Genomic DNA, 22,512 nt, shown 5'->3' on the forward strand with positions numbered 1-22,512 from the left:
TGTTTTTTCTTCCTCTTTCTCCACCCCCAGCCCATCTCTCAGCCCTGTCCCTGTTGTCTGAGAACAGGAACAAGTGTGGAGCGTTGAGCATCATGACTTCCTGACTGACTGGCCCTCTCGTGTGGCTGCAGGCTGGAGCCAGAGCCGGGGGGCTTCTGTGGGCCCGTGAGCCCCGGCTGGGAGCAGGACAGGAAGCTGTGGTCTTTAGAGCCCTGTCTGAAACAGAATCTCGGAAGAATATTCCTTCATGCCCTTGCAACAATTTATTGCTTCCAAAGAACATTCTGTTGCATTTGAACTAAAACACTGCAAAACTCCTAGTGTTTTGGCCGAGTACATATAGTCCAGCTTAGATGGACAAAACCTAGATTTGGCAGTGAGATATGAGTTTGTTAATGATTCTGCACCATATTCTCTTTATGACTCTGCAGATTATTCTAGCTCTCTGAAGTCTGGTTCCCTAACCCTCTGGAAAAACGAAGTTAATGGTATTTATGAGGGCAAATTAGGGAAATGTATCTATGAGAGACACATGGTGTGCTTGGCAGATATTATTTGCTTAACAAATGCAAGATCCCTCTTTTGGTTTTGGTTTTCTGCACAGAGGAATGGCTCTTCAAATGTACAGTAGCCAGAAACATCACCTAATTAATGATCCCCATGGGAAGAGAGTCCATGTCTGTTACTGTGTTTTCCTGAAACATGGAGAGAAACAGAGACAGAGACAGAGAGAGACTAACTGTGAGACCTGCCGGTGGGGCGCAAACATGCCTGTCTCTGAAAAACAAAGCCCACCCCCCACTGTGCTCACAGGTCACGCTGTTCCATAACAATATTTTTCTAAGGGGAAACAGGGAGAACCATCCCAACCACATGCCCGAGCTGGACTGTTTTACTAATTTAGCTCCCAGGGGTAAAACTATAAAAATGACAAAAACAGCAATCTGGAAAAAGTGCCACCTCCCTTTTTTGAAAATCTGTTTAAAAAAAAAAAAGAGAAAGAAAGATTTCCCATTCAGGGTCAATGACCAGTTGTTTGAGAATTTATCCAGACCATGTGGCTGCTTTTAAAAAAATTCCGAAGGCCCGAGAGTCAGAGACACGTTCTCATCTGGATTCCTCTTCTAAGCAGCTGAACCTTAAAGGAGGCCGTTTTCTTCTCTGAGCCTCAATTTCCTCAACTGCAAAACGAAAGGGTAAGACAAGGTTATCACATCAATTTCTTTCAGCCCTGGGAATCTTTGATTCTGGGACTTTCTGCTTTCCTTAAAAAGAAAAAAAAAAAAAAAGTATTGTTAATAGAGGAGGACAGGAAATGGCTTCTCATAGTAACATGACTTGCATTCCCTTTTTGCAGATCATCACTCCCTTCAGGTCAGAGAAACCACAGGACTCAAGGGGGACAGAGCCCTGATTCGGGGAGCCAGGCTTGTCTTGGCCTGAAGGCAGCTCAGCTGGTTCTTTCTATCGGCCTGGATTGGTGAATCTGAATCACAAGAGCCATCTCCAGGTGAGAAACCTTGGGTGCAGGTGACAGCGGACCACACTGATCACCGGCACTGGTAGGGTGGGAACCCGAGATAGGCAGGCTTAGAGAACACGGGAAAGATTTACGGATGTCATTTCACCAGATTTGCCATCTTTGACTGGAAACCATGCCTCCTAACACCACATTACACGTAAAAGGAAAAAAAAAAAGGACCTAATTAATAACTGATGTGCATTCCAAGGTAGCTGTCATTTGGAAGTGGTTAAAATTTCCTGGGTTCTATAAGGTCACTTTGAGTGGGAGCTGTCTTGATGCTCTTGAGTGCTTGGGCATGGAATAGCGGGGTTTAGAACTACATGCAGGAGGAGACGTATTAGAGCAGTTTGAGGTTGCTGCTGCTTTTTTTTTTTTTTTCAGAATCCATTTTGGATTAAACACTTGAGGTTTCTTTCTTACCCATCCAGATTTAGCCAAGCAGGGGGAGAAATCTGGCTAGCATCTCATTCGCTGTAACATTTTTAGAGACAAATTTGTCATCCAAGAGCACTTGCGGGGCACGAGCTGCAGGCCAGCATTCCCCTCGCCCTCTCCCCTCCCTTCCAGCGCACTGGCTGTCTCATTACACTCCCTCATCTCTTACCTTCTCCCAATTGGTTGTGGCCCTTTTCTCCTTATCTGCAAAGATACAGCCACATCTATGTGAACTTCTTCACTGAACTTGGACCTGACATGAGCTGATATTCCTTCCTGATGACTAGAGATCTACTGAGGGTTCCACTCCTAGACTATGTTATAGTAACACAACTCCTGTGAGCTGGCCCGGGATCAGGAGTCAGGAAGGAGATGCCCATACGCCGAGCTGGCCACACACCTCTTACCCTTCACTAGTGGCTGGTGTCTTCTTCTGCCGTCTTCCCTTCTTTCCCATCGAGATATCTTGAATTTCCTTGAAAACGGAAAGCAGGGCACTTTATAAAGCTGAATACAATATAGAAGGTGAGACCAGGTGGTTTCTAAGGTATTTTCCAGCCCTGTGTTCCCAGGATAATTTTATCCCAGATTTGTTCCTCATACCAGGTTGTCATTCACTGGGGACTGAGCAGTACCTTGAGCTCCCCTTCTTCTTTCTCTTCCTAGTGTGGTTCCCTGAGTCATTGCCTCATTCAGAAGGAGGAGACGAGTTTCAGAATTAGACCTGACTTCAAGTCTCAGTTCTGCTATTGATTAGCTGACTGAGTTTGCCTCGATCCTTTTGAATTCCTGACCTTCTGTGCCCCCTTCTGTAGGACGGGGACAGTCCATTCTAATTTGTAGGCTTGAGGTGAGGATCGAAGGAGATAATGCTTTAGTGTAGTTTCTTGTTTTTATTAGACCTCAACAAATGTTAACTTTTCTCCCCGTCCAGCCTTATTTAGAGCCATTTAAATAAAGCTTGTATTTTCCATTGGGATCCATTTGAGCCCTGGGCCTAAAATCCAGGGGCAGGCTTTATGTACATACAATATAAGTACACCCAACTAGTTAGAGAAGAGAGAAGCTGTTCACAGCCTCTTGATTTCAGAGCTTGTCTTCAACAGCAGCTTTCCTTCATCGGTCTGGCCAGAGCTCCCTTCCCAGGAGCTCTTTCTCCTCTAGACCAGTGGAGTCTCAAAGCCCAGGGGAATATCCTGACAGCTGGGATCAGTGAACCTGGGGACAGGCATCCTGGCCTGGCCCTCAGCAAGTTAGCTTCAAGCACATGTTCATCCAGAACCATGACATTGGTCCTTTCTCCCTTGTCTGTTACCCTGTGGTGCATTCATTTATGCAGCCACCCATTCATTCCACAAACATTCATGGAGTGTGGACCACGCAGCAGGGATCCTTCTTGGTGCTGGGGGCACCGCACAGAACAACACAGAATTCCTGTTCTCATGGAGCTTGTATTCTAGTTGGATTGAGGGTTGTCAACAGGTCAACAGACATACATACATTATATCGGGCAGTATTGTTTATTGTTATGTAAAAAAAATTATATCGAAACTAAGAGCTAGGAAGTTGAGAGAATAGGCATTACTTTTCTGTATGGTTAAGAGAAGGCCTCCCTGGTCTGGTGTTACTGCAGCAGGACCTGAACACAGTGAGGGAAGGAGGCATGTGAAAGGCTCCCCTGCATAAAGCATCCTAAGTAGAAAAAAGGATGGATGCTCTTGCCTGGGAGAGTTTTAGCTTTTCTCTCAAAGACCCACCCTGGGCACTAGGTGCTGAGACTCTGGAAATGAACAAGACAGGGGCCCATGGACTGGCACTCGTTCAAGGCTGCTTGAGGAAGTTCCATCAATAAATTAGACTGAAGTGAGCAGTTGTCCTAATTTGGTCATTGTGGAACCAATTTACTAGAGTGGGAATTTTCCACGGGAACCACCTACAGGTCACTTCTACCAGTTCTCTTGGAATTTGTTCACCTAGGACATTGCCAAGTCTTGGCTTCAGAAGAAAGGAAGGGTCCGCTCATTCAGCAAACATTTGAGAGCCTGTTATGTATCAGTGCCAGTGCTAGACACGAGAGGTTAGTGGTGGTTAGATTCAGCCCCTGTCCTCAAGTTGTTTGTGGTTTTACTGGGAGACCTACTAGTAACTAGACAACACACACTTATCAGTGTTGTGTAAGAGTGGGTGCAAGGGAGCCCAGAGGAGGGGCTCCCAGCCCAGACTGATGGGCAGAAACAGCAAGCTCCCTGAAGACATGCTATCTCCACCCAGTTCTAGAGATGAAGGGTCATCAGGCAGGTGAACAGCAGAGAGGGTGGGACGCTCTTTGGGGGTGAGGGTGGTGTAGGAGTTTCCAGGCAGAGAAAAAGCATAAAGCAAGGACTGCCCCTTGGAGGACTGCGTGCAGTGCCATTCACTGTGGCTATGGAATGCAACATGAGGTGACTCAGAGACCAAGGGACTCACTTACAGTGAGAGGCTGGAACCTTGCAGGTCAGCCCCAGAGGCTCGAGTCTGTCCTTAGGAAAGCTCAGAGCTGAGAACAGTTCTTTAAGCAAAGATCAATGGCCTGATAAGATTTGAGTTTTATGAAGCAAAGGGTCTAATTTTATTTGACCCACCACTCCAGTTCTTTAAAGTGCTTATTTTACATCCACTTCTTATAATGTTCTAAAACCACAGTTTCCTCAGCTGTAAAGGTGGTTATACAAATGGACTGAATGAGATGTTCATCAGGAATGGATGGATCGAGGGCATTTCCACCACTGAGTGCCCCATATCCATGGATGCTAAGTGTGGACAATGTTTCACATGCAGTCTTGGTACACACATGGGTGGGAAATGGTTTTAATATGAGCCCTGTTTCTGACAGGAGAGTGTGGTTCACAAACACCCATGCCATTCCAATAGAAATCATAGGTTTTAGGTCTTGATACATTTTCTCCTTGTCAGGAAATGAATGGGTAATATCCATCTCTTAACCCCCTCTCTGCTGAATCCTAAAATAGGAGTGTTCGCTTTAGAAATGTATGAATCATTAAGTAGATAATACCTGAGTGCCTGCCATGTGCCAAGGCTCTACTAGACCTTGGAACATTAAGACAAATCAAACGTGATCAGACCCTCAAGTAGTTCATAAGCTTGTGGGGAAAAAAAAAGGAGCCAACAGTCACAGGAACAGATAGCGAGTAACAGTTTCAGCCTGATCAAAGTGACATGGATGCAGAAAAGGAGCATCTCTCTGCCTAGGGAAGACAGGAAAGGCTTCCAAGAGGGGCCATATGAGCTGGGCATTGAGGGGTGAGTAGGAGTTGGGATCTGGGAAAGAGACACTCCTTGGACGGAATAGCACTCAGTAAATAAGGGCCAACACTTGATTCTCTGTGACAGTGGTGGGGAGAAAATAGCCTGAGTGGTTGTCGGACACAGAAAAGGCCTCAACTCTGCCTTTTAAAAACCCGTTAGCAGCCACCCCCTCACCCTCCCACCTCGTTCCCAACAGTGGCAGAAAATAATTAAATGGACTAATGCGAGTTGACTCTTCTCTGACCCCATAGAGGTGAGAATGAGCAGAATAGGGCAAGGGGGACCAAGAAAAGAAGTAGAGAGGAGAGGAGGAGGACCCATCCCCATCACCGCAAATGCTGAGTCAGCAGCACGGATTGCGCCAGAGCTGTCTGGTGGCAAAAGTCAACTTCTCGGAGAACTGGGTCTGCTTCTTCCCAATGAAAACTGAAAGAGGTTTTGAAAAATTGTGTCCTTCTACCTTCCTCTTAGAAAAAAATGTTTATTTTGTGGACATGTACAAATGTGTGTATATCTACACACATGTGCATATATATTATATAAAAATAATTTTAACCCAGTGCAGAACCGGGTGTCGATATCCTCCAGGCACACTTGTTGGCTGGAATATGAATGGATGGGTTAGAATTGACCTCGCCGACCTGCACACTTTCCTAGATGTGCCCAGGTCGATGCACCTCATGGTATTGGACGTTCACAAGCACACCAGGAGGGAGATTTGGAGCCAGTTACAGAAGAAATGGAGGAGATCATCCAGGGTTCATAGCTACTGGTGGTCAGGAGTCACACCCCCTTTTAACTCTCTCCCCTTCTGGTGCATGCTGTGTCACCCTCAGATAAATAGGTGAAGCTTCCAGTAAACCAATGGAGATCAATTAAGTCTCCCTTGGACATGGTCCTCGCCTAGAGCTCCAAATTCAGAACTGGGCAGAGCAGTGGCGTCCTGTCATAGAGTCAAAGACGCATGTGTCTGGAAGTCCTCTGCAGATTCCTCCGGTGCTGGCAAACTCTCGACATGCTTCCAGAGATGGGGAGCTCACTACCTAACAGGGCAGCTAGTTCCAGTTCCAGGCACTGGGCACCACCCTTCCCTTTTCACAGAGCCATCTCCAAACTTAACCATGTCTCATTTCTGATTATCTTAAATATCTCAACATCCATAGCCTTAAGAGCAGGTGCTTTGCTCTGATTAGAGTCTCTCCATTTCTCCTTTCAGAGACCAGCTGTCCTCACCAGAGCTGGGCCTTTCTAGTTTCTTGCTCTTGGAGGACCTGTTAGCTCTCCCTGATGGGCTTGGCTGAGCATAAGACATAGAATCTGATTTCTTCTCCCCTCCCTCTAAGGAAAGACCTCAACATGAACTTTCTCTCGCCTCCTTCTGTCTAAAAACCTGGCTGTACCCCAGTAAAATAAGCATTTTTTTGAATGCCTTTAACAGACATAAGGTAAAGTTCAAAAAAAGAAGAAAAGTAAGTGAAAAAGCAGAAAGAGAAAAGAAAGACAAGAAAGCTAATAATGAAAGAAAGAGAAGAAACTGAAGCCTTAGCATTAAGTTGGCTTCTAATTCACATGGCCCACCATGTGACCTGGAACACCCTCTTCCCTTCATCATCGTCATTGTGAGGAACTTAGACTTGACCATCTAGGTGCTTCCATTTCCAAACTTGTCCCCAAGGACAGCCTTTGAATCCTACCGAATCCCCAGGTGGTCCAGCAGGACTGCAGTGTGGCACTTGGTGTTTGCATCCCCACCACCAGGAAGCACCCCCGGAAGGTGAGAAACAAGGCCCTTCACCTCTTCATGGAAGGGGGGCCTCCATCAGAGGAACTGAATTGGCCTGGAGCACAGAACAGCCAATTCAGTTCACAGAGTAGAAGGGGGCTTGACCTACACCCTATGCTACCCAGCCTGTGCTGTGAGCCCTGGTGCAGCTAATGGCCTCTGTTCGTTCTCTTGTTCCAGTCTGTGGCTTCCTTGCAGTCCTGTCTTTGCCTCTTCTCTGGGTTGGAAAATAGGACAATCAGTGTGGGGTGTTAGGCCCTGATGGCGAGGCTGCCTTTCTCTGGTTGGGTCCTGTGGGCACCTAGCCCAGGGGTCCCCAGATGGAGACTTCACGTGACCTAGAAAGCAGGAAGAACCCAGGGGTCAGGACCAGGCTGCCCACTTGGCAGAGGAATTCTGCAGAGTTCTTAATGCTGAGAGCAGATTCGGAAAGTATTTCCTCTGAGGACCTTGGCTTGGCCATCAGTGCCCCCCACAGGACCCCCTTCTTTCTCTCCTCTTGACTCTGCTGCTGGTCAAGGAAAACGGGCAATGGCAATCTTGATTGTCTTCAGTTGCCTGGGACATAAGGAGCCAGGAAATATGCTGACATTTGCAAAGGCACGTGTCCCTAGTTTGAAGGAAATGCCATACGCCAAATATTGTGCCTTGGGGTGGACCTTAGGTGAGGTTGGTTTAATTGTGGTCATCGTGACATGCTGCCTGGGTTCAATCCTCCAATGCCGCATTCTAGCTGGTGAGGGGGCCATCTCACCCCCTGTTCACCAGTTTCCTCATCTATAAAATGAGACGGACAGTCGAGCCTGTCACACAAGGCTGCTCTGACCATTTGATGAGTTAATATGTGTGCGCACTCGGAGCGGTGCCTGGCACACAGAATGGACACAGTACGTGTTCACTATTTTTACTTAGACCTGAAGCCTCAGGTGAATTTTCTATTACAAATAAGTTTCTGGGGTGCGGTGTGAGTTCCGTCATTTCGTGGCGGTTTATTACGCGTCTACTCTGTGCAGAATTAGTCTAGATGATGAAGGTTCAAAGCTGAAGTCAGCAACTCTGATAGACACAGACATCACCGGGGTGTGGCGCCGTGAGAACAGCCAAAGCACTCCAGGGGACCAGGGGCTCCCCAGCGGAGCTGGGGTGGAGTAAAGAGGAGAGAGACAGAGGCCGGAGTCGGGGGCGCGCTGAGAGATGATGGTGAAGCTGACTGGATGGCTTAGGCATCGGGGCACCATTCTGAAAGAAGGAGCAGGAGAATGGCAAAGGAGAGAAGAATTGTGTGATAGGGATTCTTTGGTTTTGGTGCAGAAGGTAAGCTCTGCTTTAAGCCTTTTTGATAGGACATGCCTGAGGGCACCAGGTGGAGATCCCAGCTCTGGGGTCGGGAGGGAGAGGGCTCAGGGCGTGGACATGGGCCCCCACCGCCAGGACAGAGCTGCTCCCCGCGGAGCGAGCACAGGCCGCCTGTGTGCTGCTGAGAGCCTGGCCCGGCCTCGGCGCCTTGAAGGCCCCACAAAGGCTTGCTTGTTCTCCCCTGACATCAGACCTCGCCCTCAGGACTTCTCTGTCCTTCTGGGGCAAGATCTCACACAGGGATAATAGAGTGAGAGGGAAGGGAGGACTGAGTGAAGGCTGGCTCAGGCGTCACCATGCCAACTCGAGCGGAGGGTAGGAAGATGGCGCCTGCCATGGGCACATGCACAGTTGCCAGGCCACACCCGGGACAGTCTCATGCTGCTGAGCTCCTGGTAGGAGCAAAACAGAAGCTGCTGGCATCAGTTCTTAGAGATTCTAGCTGTCTGGTCAGTAATGGACAATATATTCGCGGGTCAGATTAAGTAGTTGCTACATACAATGGGTTGGTTGTTTATGTAAGCAAGTACTGCATTTAAACACCTGGATTTTCTGTTTCAGCAAAGATTTATACAGAGAGTTTTGCCTTGGCAATTTCATAAAAGCTTACTGTTTAGAGGGATCTGTGAGACCATCTAGTCTAGCTTCTGTTTGATTCTTCTTTTCTATGAGTAAACCAAGGCTAGAAGAGTAGGAGGCGGCATTGAAAATGGAAAGAGTGAAGATTTTACAGTCATGGAATCTTGAGCTCCAGGACCAGAATGTGTATGTAGAGCAGTTAGCACAGACCTGGCCCTCAGTGGGGGCTCAGTAAATGCTATTTCGGGTTCCTTTATGAACTTTCCTTTGTGCTAACCAATAAATGAGTTCACTCATAAAACGAAATGCATACGAAGCCAGTGCAAGTGGGAACTCCTGATTTTCTTCATCCTAAACCAACGAGTTCTAAAATAGTCATCTAGCGATAGATACAGGATGAACAGGGAATTCAACACTGAAACTTCAAATGCTTTGTCTAGTGTATTGGTTCTCAAACTTACGGCCAAGGCCCTAGACTAGTGGTTGAAAGGTGAGCCGGCATCTCCACGGCCTCTTCGGTGGGCTTCCCATGCTCCACGGGACACCCGATGAGCGGAGATCGTTTTGTTTAGCTGGGTTCTCAGATGGTATGAACTGAGGAGTGGCCTCAGACCTCAAGTTTGAATAACAACGCGCTCTTTTCCAGTGGAATTAAGAAGTAACCTAAACAGGATTTGATCTGCCTGTGGGGCCTGCAGACCCTACAGCGGGTGAAGGGCAAAGCTTTCAAATATAGTCACTTGTGGCCGCAGACACCGGCCTGGGAACCCGGGCTGCAAGGTCAAGTTGAAATCAGGACAACACATGGTTTAGTCATCAAGAACAGGGCTGGGCTCAAACATAAATTTGGAGATAAACTTGGTGAGTTTGTTTGTTTGGTTCAATTGTGGTCTGGGTTGGTCGGCCCAAACAGGGAAGTCCCGTGGTGGCCTTGCTCCCTGCTCTGTGTATTATGAGTTTCCTGCAGGAGCTCCTCTGAGAGAAATGGGCCACTCTCCCGTGTCACCAGCCCCTGGCCTGGCGGTACAGGTCACTGATAGACGATCTCCCACTCTCTTAATTTGTACTTCAGACCAGTTTCCAGTTCCATAACATAATCATAAGGGAACGTTTCTCCAAAGTGAGCGATAGAAACTCATTTTGATAAGTTTGGAATAGGATTTTAGTGTTAAAAAAAAAACCTCTGAACTCTGCAACTGGAGTCAAGTTGATTCAGCCACAAGACATGTTTCCCTCGGTAGAAAATGTGACCTAAGAGATTAGCGGAAGGGCCCAGGGAGGACAGTTGCTTAGCCAAATGTCGGGATTGATTAACTTTTCATTCTCAGATGTCATGGTTTCTTTTCTGGCAAACTGGTAATGATCAATCCCTTTGAAATGACCTTGAACAGGAATTGAGTTACTGCATTGGGTGCTGCAGCTGTGGGTTTGGGCAAATTTTACAACTAAGAGGAATAACATTTAGAAAGTATTCAGGATGCTGAAATTGATCCCTCTGCTTTTTTTTTTTTTAAATAAACTTCTGTTTTTGTACTAAGTACCTACCCTGGCTGGGACCGGAGTTTTTAATGTGAGATGATATCGCCTCCTAGTGGAGAACGTACATAACTGCAAGCTCTTGAATTTGACCAAAGAAAAGCTGTTTTAACAGAGTATATCACTTTAGTTAGAGTAACTCTCAAAACTAAACTACTTATCGACTTTTGAGTTAGTGTGAAAATTAATTGAGATAATTTCTAGGCAGCATTTAATCACTACAGGGTTATCTGGTAATGAGGACTTTTGGAAGCAGGGGACAGAGTGAAATAATTTTTTTTTTAAGGTTGTTTTAATTGTTTTTAGAGAGGGGAAGAGAGGGAGAAAGAGAAGCACAGAAACAATGTTATACAAGAGAAGCATGGATCAGTCACTTCTCGTGCCCCTACCCGGGGACCTGGCATGTAACCCAGGCATTTACCCTGACTGGGATTGAACTGGCGAGCTGTCGGTTCCCAGGCCAACACCCAACCCACTCAGCCACACAAGTTGGGGCATGAAGTAATCTTTCGAGTTTTCAGAATTTCAGGTTCATGGCCCTCTGTGTCACCTCTGAAAGGTATTAGGAGAGGTGGCTGAAGATTAGTGATGGTATATTCAGGAGTAGGCAAAAGTAGGTTTACAGTTGTTCACATGGAAAAAGACATGCAGGTTATGAGGATTACATAGCTTCATTAGCTCAAAGGACTGTCACTCACCACTGTGAACCTACTTTTGCCCACCCCTGTCACTCCTGTCTTTCAGGGCCATAGGAAGGCAGAGGTCAGCTCTAAATAGAGAGCAGATGCAAGGCTTGGCCGAGAGAGGTGGGGCGGGAGAGTAGATGGATAACCCGACATAGCCAATAAAAGTTTTCCAACTAAACAGCATTTTTGTTATACTAGCAATTTCTAGGAATTTTGAAAAAGCCTATGACGTATTCCGTCTAAATGCAGCCATTTCCTGGGCCATGTAAGCAGACTTCCAAACCCTTGGGGTCTGTCTGTATTAGCAGCATTGTTACATCATCTCATAGAATTTTGTATAAACCAATGGGCATCCCCAATGCGGTACCTTAATGTTACAATTTTACTATTATTGTACTTGCAGTGAGACCTGGCTTGGGCTTCCAGGGCTGAGACTATGGCGGGACCTCTATTGCTTCTCAAATTCCAAAGGAAAAGAGTCTGAATTAGAAACATCAACTTAGACCTTTGAAGATCTATGATAGATTAAACCAAGCTGTCCAATCATTGCCTAATACAGGGCCCCCTTAATTAAATATGTGAAAATTATTTGTAGTTAGCATATTTCTGCGTTTCATGATGTTTGAGGTTTCTAGTAACAAAGGCTTGAGAACAATTTTTCTTTAGTAGTTTAAGCATTCTACTTGACTTCGGAATCACTGCTTATTCACAGTGACCGACTGTAGCAGTGGTCAGTTTTTATAGAGAATGGCACATTTGAAAGTGCTGGGACCCTGTCATCACTGTCCTTCCCAGAGACATCGAATTCCTAGGGCTCCAAGGAGCAAGACCACGGATGCTCTGCACACATGCGGTTCATGGGCATTTCCGTTTCTTAATGGGAGTTGCATCCCATTTCCACTAACTTGGCTGATGGTTTGGCATTAGGTCGCCTGTATATATTTGGTCATTGCTGGACATTCTCACTGCACAAAACTCTAGTCTCCCAGAACAAGGAGGAGTTTTCCAGATTATTTAACCAGTGGGTTATAGGTGACAAGGATGAAACTCAGAGGAGAATGATCTTCCCCAAGGCCCTGTAGCCAATAGGTGACTGAAATGAGATTAGGACACAGAGCCCATGACTGACTCCCTACGCACTTGGTGGCATTACAGAGACACTCCAGTCATTCATATCTTCCTTGTCCTTCAGACCCAGAGTTACAAATGAACTGGTCTGACCCGCCTCAGGGGCCAAGCTGCAACCTGCCCAGGCAGGTACTGCTTCTGCTTTCTAGTTTCCAAGTTCCTATCTAGTCAGTCCTCAGCTGATTCCCCTGTCCTTCCCTCCCTCGACTGCCCTCCCTCAAATGCACTTTGTCTCCTATAGTCCCATGATGCCCCTCACGAAGAGCATGCCCCTCACGAAGAGCATGCTCACCAACCATGCCCTTCCCCATCCTCTGAAATGCTGACATCTCCCCCATTCTACCCAGGTGGGAGTGTGTGACCAAAATATCAGATGTCCTGAGAGCCTCTCCTCCCAGGGGCTAAAGAGGAAGAAGCTTATGTGTGTTGAACGAGAAGCTCCAAGGAAGGGATCGTGGGAGTTGTGTTCATGAATGAATAACTTCATTCATTCCACATATAAGTATGGTGTTCCTGCTGCATGCCAGGTCCTAGTCTAAGAGTCAGGGGTGCCTAAGTCAATAGAGATACAGGTTTACAAAAAGAAAGACAGTGACTGGGACATGGGGTGCAATACTGCTTTGGACAGGGTGGTTAGGTTGGGCTCCAGTGAAAAATAAACTCTGAACAGAGACCTAAAGAAAAACCAGGTATGTTGGAGAAGATGTTTTAGGCAGAAGGACTAACAGGAACAGATGTCCTGTGGCAGAAACATGTGATAAGTTCAAGAAATAAGAAGAAGTGAAGAAGCCAGAAGTAGTGACTAGCAAAGTGAAGCGGGGAGAGATGTCAGGGATGGACCACCGTGGGATAGCATCACCATGGCCTTGTTGCCTATGAGAAGGATGGTCCATTTTACTCCAAGTGAAACAGGAAGTGCTCAAAGGGAGTTAAGTGGAAGAGTGACATGATGCAGTTTTTAAAGCATCATTGTAGCTGCCATATCGCAATTGACCAAGTGGTTGGGAGTGGTTATGAGCTAGGAAATCTGTCTTGGAGGCAAGTATAATATTTTCAGCAAAAGATGCTGATGGCTTATTGCTTGATCTAGGGCACTGGTGAGGGAAGGTGCGAAAATGATTGAATGTAAGATAAACCCTAAAAGTGGAGCTGACGGGATTTGTTAGTTTGGATAGAAAGAGAGGAGGCAAGGGTAGCACCAGTATTTTTGGACTAAGCATCTGGAAACATGGAATGGCCATAATTGCTGTTGACTCAGACAGGAAAGACTTGGGATGGGGCAGATTTGAGGGGAGAAACCAAACTTTAATTCTGAATATGTTAAGTTGAAATGTCTATTTGAAGTCAAGTAATCAATTGGTTATATGAGTCAGGTGATAGTTATAAATTTGGAAGTCATCAGCATATGTACTCCAGGATGGTATTTAAAGCCCTCATAGGTAGTAATATTATGTAGGAAAGAGGGATTCTTCTTGATGGCCAGAGGAGCAGAACTAAGAACAGTGGGTAAAACAATAAAAATTACAATAGTAATAGTGACTATGGCAACTACCACTTATATGTCCGGCTATTTACATGTGTTGTCTCATTTTTCCTAAAAACCACTCTTAAAGAGGTTGAATTAATCCCTGTGTTACTCATATTGAAGCTCAGGTTCCAGGGAGGTTAAGGAAATATTGTTAAAAACATTGATTAAGACCACCTAGCTAATAAATGGCTGAGCTAGGATTCAAACCCAAGTTTACGTTCTTGGTGCTACTGACCATCAGGAAGCAGATCACAGCTTGGGTTAGGAAGTTCAGTGAAGTGGCCTTTCTTTCATCTTTGAGAAATACAACTTAGCTGAGACTTTCTGCCAGCTCACACCCCACCTTCCCACTGAGTCTGTCCTGGAGGCTGGGCATTTCAGATGCCAGGTGACATTGTGCATGTAGATGCTGCTCTAGCCAACACACACACGCCATGTAAAGCAAGGGAGAACAATTTTAAAAAGTGTTAGAGAGATGAGACCTCAGGAAGATGAAGTCACATTTCTGCTCCAAATCTGGCTGCAGTTTCAGCAAAGGTATTACCATGAGGTGCTTATTGATTTCCTTTGCCAATTTCACAGGTCAGGTGACAATGCCTGCCTCGTGGAGGCAGGTGGAGAAGGGAGAGTGCAGGCCTTCATTCGACACGGGGCGGCAGGACCTGAGCGGTGTGCCTGTCCTTTCTATTAACGCCTGCCTCACCAAATGAGTAGAGTGAACTCCATTGAGGAAAGTAAGATCTGAGGCTTGGGATGACTAATCCAAGGTCCTGTAGCTAACCCATGTTACAGTTCATATTTGAGCTAGGCTTTCCAGATCCCAGAGCTCATGTTTGTTGCACTGTACTCCTTAAAAAGGGAAAGAAGGGACTGGGATCCTGGGAGCGCCTTTTCTGATTTCTAACTGAAGTATCCCAGCATGCAGTTCCATGGATGGCAAGCAGAGGGCACCGCACACCCAGGTTTTTCCAGCCCAGAGGCTGAAGCCATATTGAATGAGCAAATGTCTGCAGTAGACTCCATGAGATCTAAATGTCTCCTTGGCAGGAAATCCGCGAGGAGCACTGCAGGGTTGTGCAAACAGCCTTACAATGTCCGCTTGTGTGTGTGCACTCGGCTTCGCCCGCGTCGCCCACAATGCTCTGTTTTCTTGGATAATGGGGCTCTGTGGACCCATATGCCTTGTCATGCAAAGGGAGTGACCTGCGTTTGTCATAAATGGGCTCTTGTATGATTAATAGCCATGCGAATGAGCCCGCAGCAGCCATTCAGCCCTCGACTTCACTGAGGTGGTGGTCTGAGCAAGGGCTTTCTTCCCTCATTCCAAAGCAGCAGTGCAGAATTTATTGTAAAAGGGAAACGACTTGTTTGCATTGTGGTTGCAATTTTTCATATGCAAGACAGGAGGTGCAATAAATTATCTGAATGCCTGCCAGATAGGACACTAGGTGCTTTGCCTGCATTACCTTCTTTACTCAATGAAAATACTGCAAAGGAAGTATTATGATGTACATTTTACAGATGAGGGAAACTCAAAAGAGTGGAACGACTTGCCCAAGGTCTCCTAAGCTTCTGCTATTTTTCCTAAGTGACTCTTTGTCCCTTTCAGTGTGGCCCACGCACTTAGAAACGCCTTTCTCATCCTGCCTAGTATTGGTGATTTGAAAATAGATGAGGAATTTACATTCCTGGGCTTCCATGTGCTTGTTGTACCTCTTGTAATTAGATGCAAAAATATGTGGGTCTGTGTATGTGTGCATTTTTCTAGGAAGACTGATTTTAATCAGGGTCTCAAAGTCATCCATAGAACATAGAACAGCAGCATCCTGTACCCCAAAATATTCCTATTTGGAGAAATACCAATTTTCTCTGACCTGTTCCTCTTACCAATGACTGCTTCCTCTGCTTGGTTGCCTTTGACATCTTATCGTAGTCACTATGCAATGACTACTGATCTAACACGCCCAAGCCATTTCAGGGGACATAAATGATAAGGGTTGTGTGCTGGACCTGTGCTTGGTGCGTGGGGTGGGGTAGGGAGTGGTAGGAATTGGTGACATTCTGAAAATGAAGAAGACATAGCCCTTGAAAGAATTCACAGGAAGGAAGGTTGTTAATTCAATCTGGGGGATGGGCAGGAGGTTTCTCGGAGGATCTGCTGTTTGATCTGGACCTTGAAAGATAGACAGGACATCCAAAGGCAGAGGAGAAGGGAAGGGCATTTCAGCCAAAGGGAAAAAACATGATTTAAAAAAATAGAAGCAAGAATGAGAGAGGCTAGAGCCCTTGGCACTGCCCCTATTCTGGTGTGACCAAAGTACAGAACCTTCAGAGGAGCTGACGCTCAGATGAGAGCATCAGGGCAGGTTTTATGGCCCTGAACACCTCGTAAAAAATTGTAGACCATCTTCATTTGAGAGCCAGCTTGGAAAGTGTTTGCCCTAAAACATGCCTTCCTCTGCCTAGTTAACATGTCCCGCTCAGCCACAGAACCTGCCTGGGAAGCAGCTCTCTCAGCCCTGAGCAAACTCTTCCCTCACCCTCCATTCCTGACCCAACTTCTGTTGATGGTCTTCACCACTTTCTTGGTGTTCAAGCCAGGGATTTTATTTTAAAACATTAAGTTTGGTTTGTAGTGAAGAGTGCTTTGAAACCCAGGCGGTTGCTCCTTTCAGAAACTGAAAACAAATGCACAGGCCCTCCTTCCTCTGGGGGGCTTCATTTCCAGGGTGGCTTCAGCACTCCAGATGCCCCTGATGCTGAGGGTGCAGTGGAGCCTGTCAATTTCCCTAGAACTCAAATTCTTCAGCATTTGCATGTTCAGACTGATTTCTGTTGGCGTTTTTAGTGCTTATATAGTTTTTGACAGGCAACACTTCCTAAAATAAATTTGACCTAGGAAATAATACCCCTATGCTTTGACCCATCAATTCCCAAGCCTCCTTTGTACCTTGGGGAAGAGGGGCTTACAAATCAAGTCAATCCACAGTACTGGGGCAGGTGGAGTTCCTCAGGGGCCCTTCCCTCCCTAGGAAGACTCCCTCCACTAGCACATGCCTCCCTGGGCCTTGACTTGGTAGGTCTTATTTCACTACCCAACTGAGAACTATGGACACAGAGGAACTTCAAGCACAAGCATGTGTGATATATCTGCCGAGGGCATGGAGGGCAAGCAGAGACGAGGGGAAAGCCTTTCTTTTTTAAGGTTATACTGTGAGATGACAGCCGTTGCAAAGATTTCATTCATCAGCATTCATCTCACGTGTGACATGACACAATGTGAGGCACTTAGTTACCTGGTGTCAGATTGGTGGGAGGTAAGAGGCGAGGATAGTGGCCAGAGGCCCTAAGGACAGTTTGCGGCAAGGGGGCGGGCTTAGAGAAGGGGTGCGTCTAAGGGCGACATGGAAAATTAAGTGGATAGAGTTTGGTGTGAGAATAGATTGGAGGACTGTCGGAGATGCAGAAATCTCAGATGACCCTCAGGTGTCTGGCCCATGTACTTAGATAGGTGATGATGTTTCGCACTGAAAGGGGAGAGGAGGATGTGGGGGGGGCAGAACTGGAGGGCATTAACCCTCCCCCCCTCAAGATTGCTATGCCTGCAGGAAATTCACCTCATGTATGGGCCTGGAGTTGGAAGGGGGACAGGGTTCTGATTTGAGGCTAGAAGTTGAGAAATCCTCAGCCTATGGACGAAAATTGGCATCCACAGGGACGGTAAGGAAAGGTGTGAAGAAAGACCATCGGAGGCCGACACTTAAAGGTCAGATGGGGGAAGCAGGAACTTGAGAGAGAACAGTCAGAGAGACGAGAGGAGACCCAGAAGACAGAGGCCATCCAGGGCTCAGGGAGGAGGGTGTGACCAGCGGTGCTCATGGCGTACCTCCCCTGCACCTCCGTGCTCCGAGGGGAAGGGCCTGACTCTTGTCCAATTAAACACCTCTGGAGGAGTTCTGGAAAAAGGAGGTTTGTAAAGAGCCCTGGCGGCCTCTTTAATCTAAATCACTGATGGACAGAACAGCCCAAACTAGATAACTTTTCAGTGTTTCTTTTCATTTTCTAGACTGAAGCGAGGCCACACGAGAGAGGTGAAATAAATAAATAACTTGCCCGACAGCACTCAGTAAGCAAAAGGCATTTCCAGAACCAGCACTTGGGGGCCTGGAGCTGCTGGCCCTGCAGAGGGTCTCTTTCCCTTTGAAATTAGGCAGAACTGGCTTGTGTGGGCTGACACTGTCCGTCCTGCTCGGTAAGGGACAGACTCATCAAGCAGTTTCCTCACAGCTATGTTCTTGATTTCACAAGGAAAGGGAGCCAATTCACTAATGACTTCCCAGCAGTGGGCTGGTCCAGGGCTCAGCCCCAGTTTGATTGTTTCCATGTTCACCAGCATCCGATATTGGGAGGCCATTGAATTGCATTCCCTAAAAAAGAATCTAATATTGCTCTCATTTCTTGGAGACTTTTTGCTGCTATAATATTGACGTTTATGGGGAAATTATCTATGATGAGGTAATAGTCTATTTTAGAAACTGAACTCAGATATTGACAAGGCTATTTTCAACCTTCATTTAATTGTTCAGCTCCATAATGGTCTCTCAGTGTTATTATTGTTTTTTTTTTCTTTCTTTTTTTTTGAGAATTCCCATGGACCGCCTTACAACTGGACTCCAACAACTTGCGTTCCACAGGGAATGCCAAGCCCTTTTGAGGGACACCATGGTATTAATGATCGATGAGAATATTCAAAGCATTTTCCCATTTGAGTGCCATTACTTGTAGTGTTAAAACATTTTGAAAACACATTTTAGCCATTAACTCATTTTTATTGTCAGATGAAAGTGCTTAATAGACTCACTCTACTTCAGTTTTCCTCCTTCATCTTGGAATGAAATCATCTGTTGGATTCTTGGCAACCCGTTTGGCAACAAAACAGAAAACCTTATGACTTCATTGCAGAAGGGGCAGATGGGAAGGGACTCCCTCCCGGCCCAGCCACATGATGGCCCTGACCTGGTTTAGCACAGTCAGTCTCCCAGAATTTATAAGTTGAGCTACTTCATCACAGGGGTGTCTCCCCACCCCCAACCAGAAAAGCAGGTGCTTAATGTCTTATAAGAAATGTGCCTTTACAAAGCAACATGTTTTATATCGGACATATCATAGGCTCATGGCTAGCTAGCTGGTTTTGTTTATAATTCAAAACAATTAAGTAGTGTGAATGTTGTATGAGGGGGTTCATCGGTTATCAGGAGAGCGCCTCTGAACGCGTGAATACCAGAATATCGGGGCTGTGCTGTGGATGCTGCTGATGGTTCACAGGAGGCAAACGAGAGGCATTGCTTGCTTCTCAGGGCAGGATGGGGACCCTGCAGACCTCGTGGTCATTGGCATGATTTCTTCCCCTCTGGACCTTGTTGCTCACATTGACAGGTAGATTGTGCTAATAGCACTCCTAGAATCACAGCCAGTCCCCAGAAATATTCGTACACCACAACGGGACAGCCTTCCCCCGCTGTGCTGGGCACTGCTGTAGTTAGAAGGTCAGACTTATGGTAAAACTAAGAAAGGTGGGGAGCAGGACACAGCTGGAGGCACTGGCCTGAGACAGGGTCCAGGTTCCTCTGTAGTTCTGCTCCTGGGCAAGTCGCTGACTGTTAGCAGCTCTGGGACTTCTGAATTTCATAAAGCAGTAAAATTTCAAAATGAACTTTGAGGATTTAGGATGCAGCTATCCCCATCATTTTGTAAAATAAAATCACCGTCCCATAAAAACATTTGAATAGCTTCAGCTGTCTACAGGGAGTGCTATGACATAGCCTCTCTTTTCTCGTTTTGATATGGAACCACCGGACAGAGATATTTTAAGGACTGCTTTTCCAGTGCTGTGTGCTGGCCCTGTGCTGAGTGCTGGGAATACAATGAGGTGTAAAAACAGCCCTGCCCAAGAAGACCTGCCATTCAGAGAGTTATGAAAGCAAGTGATTATGGTCCATACTGATGGGCCCCATAACATGGTAAATAAGGCATGTTAGGAGGGGACGGAGAAGCAGAGCTCACTCCAGGGACTGGATATTGTTTTATTTGAGGTAGAGTCAAAGACTAGGGAGGACTCAGGGGGTTCCTTCTGAAGGCCCTGATTTTCACTCTTACACTTGAAAGGGAATTCGGGGGAAGCCGTTGCCACATGCCCAGACTTAGAAGTCAGATAGAACTGGATTCCAGACCTGCTCAGCCACTTGTGAGCCTGAGCAAGCTTCTAAGTCTCTAAGATTATTTCTTTTTCTCTCAAATCAAGATATTAAGAATTCCTAGCTCATGTGGTTGTTGAGAAAGTTAAAATAATACATACATGAAAAGTGCTCATCACTATGGCCTGTAGATCATTTAAAAAAATGTTAGCTGTCATTATAACTGTGAAGAGAAGGAGCAACATGTGCAGGAGGCCCTGAATCAGTAAAGAGCAGGGCTCCTTGGGAGCAGTGCAGGGTGAGGCGAGGGCACAGGGCACACGGGCATGGTGGAAGAGCGGGCCCAGAGGAGATGAGCAGAGGCTTCCTGTACCCAGTACCTGCATTTGGATCCATTATATCCTGCAGGCACTGAAGCATATTACGCAAGGTAGTAACATAATCAGACTTGTGTTTCAGGTATGGAAATGAGTGGGAGAGAGACAGGACTGGAGTCAGGAAGCTGGTGTGGAGGCTGTTTCCAGGACGCAGGCAAGGTCTCCTGAGGGTCTGAATTGGGGTGATCCAGGTAGGGACGGAGAGAAGTGCACACAATTTTGCGAGCGGCCAGTGGGGGTGTCCCTGGTAGGTAGCTGTTTAGCCCGTGCTGGTGAGACCCCACTAACATGAAGCAGAAACTCTGCTGGCAGCAACACATGGTGTATGATGTTTTTATTTCTTAAAAAATGGAGGTGATGCTTTATTTACTCTTTGTGTTAGTGGACAGACCGTGAGACTGACATCCCCATTCTGGGCCTTCCTTTGGCCCTAATGTATTGTAGGTTCTTAGGCAAGTCCTTTTTTTCTAAAATAAGAATTTTAAAAAGATCATCCCAGTTCTATGTAGCATGAATTCTGATGACACATGAGAATACAGTGGGACTACAAATCAAGAAGTTCGGAATCTATCTTAAGACTTTGGAAAGGACACTTACGATACCGGACCCACCAGTTCTGATCTGTAAAATGGGCTCAATAATACCTTTCCCGCCTTTGACACATACTCAGGTGGAGGACAGATGTGGCCACCCATCTTTGGCAAAAATGTGATGTCCTACAAATACATGTCATTGTTATAGTCATGGTTAGTCTGTGGTTTATACGATGACTAAGTTGACAAAAAATATTTGGATCAACCAGGATTTCTTAACCTCCAAAATATTGAGTTATGGATAGGGAATCTAAGTCTTTGATTTGTTAAAGTCTTTTCATCAGGGATGCTAAATATTGTAGATTCTGGGGAGGCTTGGCTCACTCAAAGTGTGAACAAATGCCTTGCCTTCTGATAGAGGCATTGCCTATTTATCATCTTAGGCTTTAAGAAAAACATCAGAAAATAAAGCCCTGTAGGACTGCTGTTTTATTCACTGACTTATTTATTTTTTCATCTTCTGTTCTCTATTGACAGTAGGTGGTATTGGCTTAGGGATTATCCGTTCAAATAGTCATACCTACAGAAAAGGTCTTTTTAGTGCTTGTTCTCTATTCGTAAAAATCGGGCATTGATGTTCTGGTGTTTTCAGGCAAAGGCCAGCACTCACAGTGCCTGCGCTCCGGGCCTGAGTCCTTTGTTACATCCGGTTTATAGAAAACAAACAAATTCCCTCATGAACTATGGCCACCTCTTTTTAATATGAGCCCTGGTTGATTTTATTTGGTTTAACATTCTGGGAATACAACTAATGCTACTATTTAATTTCCTTTTCCCAAACAAAAACAGAGTTTGGAATAGGGGGAGAAAAAGAGAGTACATGTGTGTTCTTGTGTGCACATGTTGTACACACGTGCTTTAATTCTCTCCCCTTTTTTGGAACTAGAAATATTTGTAGCGAACTATTTCTTTAAGAGAGCAGTTGTTTTCCGCCCGGGAGCCCTGGAGCCAGCTCCCTTGGAAGTGTTTCTGAAATCAGAGCCAAGAAAGTAGTTGTAGAAAATACTATGTGTACATCCCAAATTATCACCCCTGGGGGATGAGCACCTCCCTTGGCGGGGACACACGAGTAGTCCTCACTGGCTCTGTTGGCCCTCCTGCGGGGAGGAGAGACACCCCCTCTTTCCAGACTACTTGGAAAATAATGGGAAAGGACCCATTTCAAAATTATCTTGCGGTAAATGAACCTTGAGGAATAGGCTTTCTGTTTTTGGAAGACATGTCAAGTCATCCAACTTGTACCTTTTGTTCTCTTCTCAGTCCTAATCCACACTCCACCCAGCATCCTTCATGCTTGGTGGCACCCCGCACTTGTCCTATAAGCCAGCTTTTCTGAAAGGCCCTGTTCCTCATGGCCTTTTCTCTTCTCTATATTCCTAAATAAACGTGTCCCTCCCTGTACAAGCCACAAGTAGCACTGGCGTGGAGCAGGCCACAGGGGATTCTAACAGAAACAGCAACCTTTCTCCCTGGAAAGATGAGCATC

At 46.1% G+C, this 22,512-nt stretch overlaps 1 protein-coding gene across 1 annotated transcript in view; it reads left to right on the forward strand.

Annotated features, from left to right (window-relative positions):
- Positions 1-22,512, forward strand: part of CYRIA (CYFIP related Rac1 interactor A) — a 94,715-nt gene that overhangs the window by 42,199 nt on the left and 30,004 nt on the right. The window contains exon 2 of the mRNA XM_054569475.1: positions 1,358-1,510. The gene's annotated coding sequence lies outside the window, so the exon portion shown is untranslated. The remainder of the gene's footprint in view (positions 1-1,357; positions 1,511-22,512) is intronic.

Source organism: Pteronotus mesoamericanus, unplaced genomic scaffold, assembly GCF_021234165.1.
Source record: "Pteronotus mesoamericanus isolate MK-2021 breed Mesoamerican mustached bat unplaced genomic scaffold, CSHL_Meso_final contig_101, whole genome shotgun sequence".
Taxonomy (NCBI): Eukaryota; Metazoa; Chordata; class Mammalia; order Chiroptera; family Mormoopidae; genus Pteronotus; species Pteronotus mesoamericanus.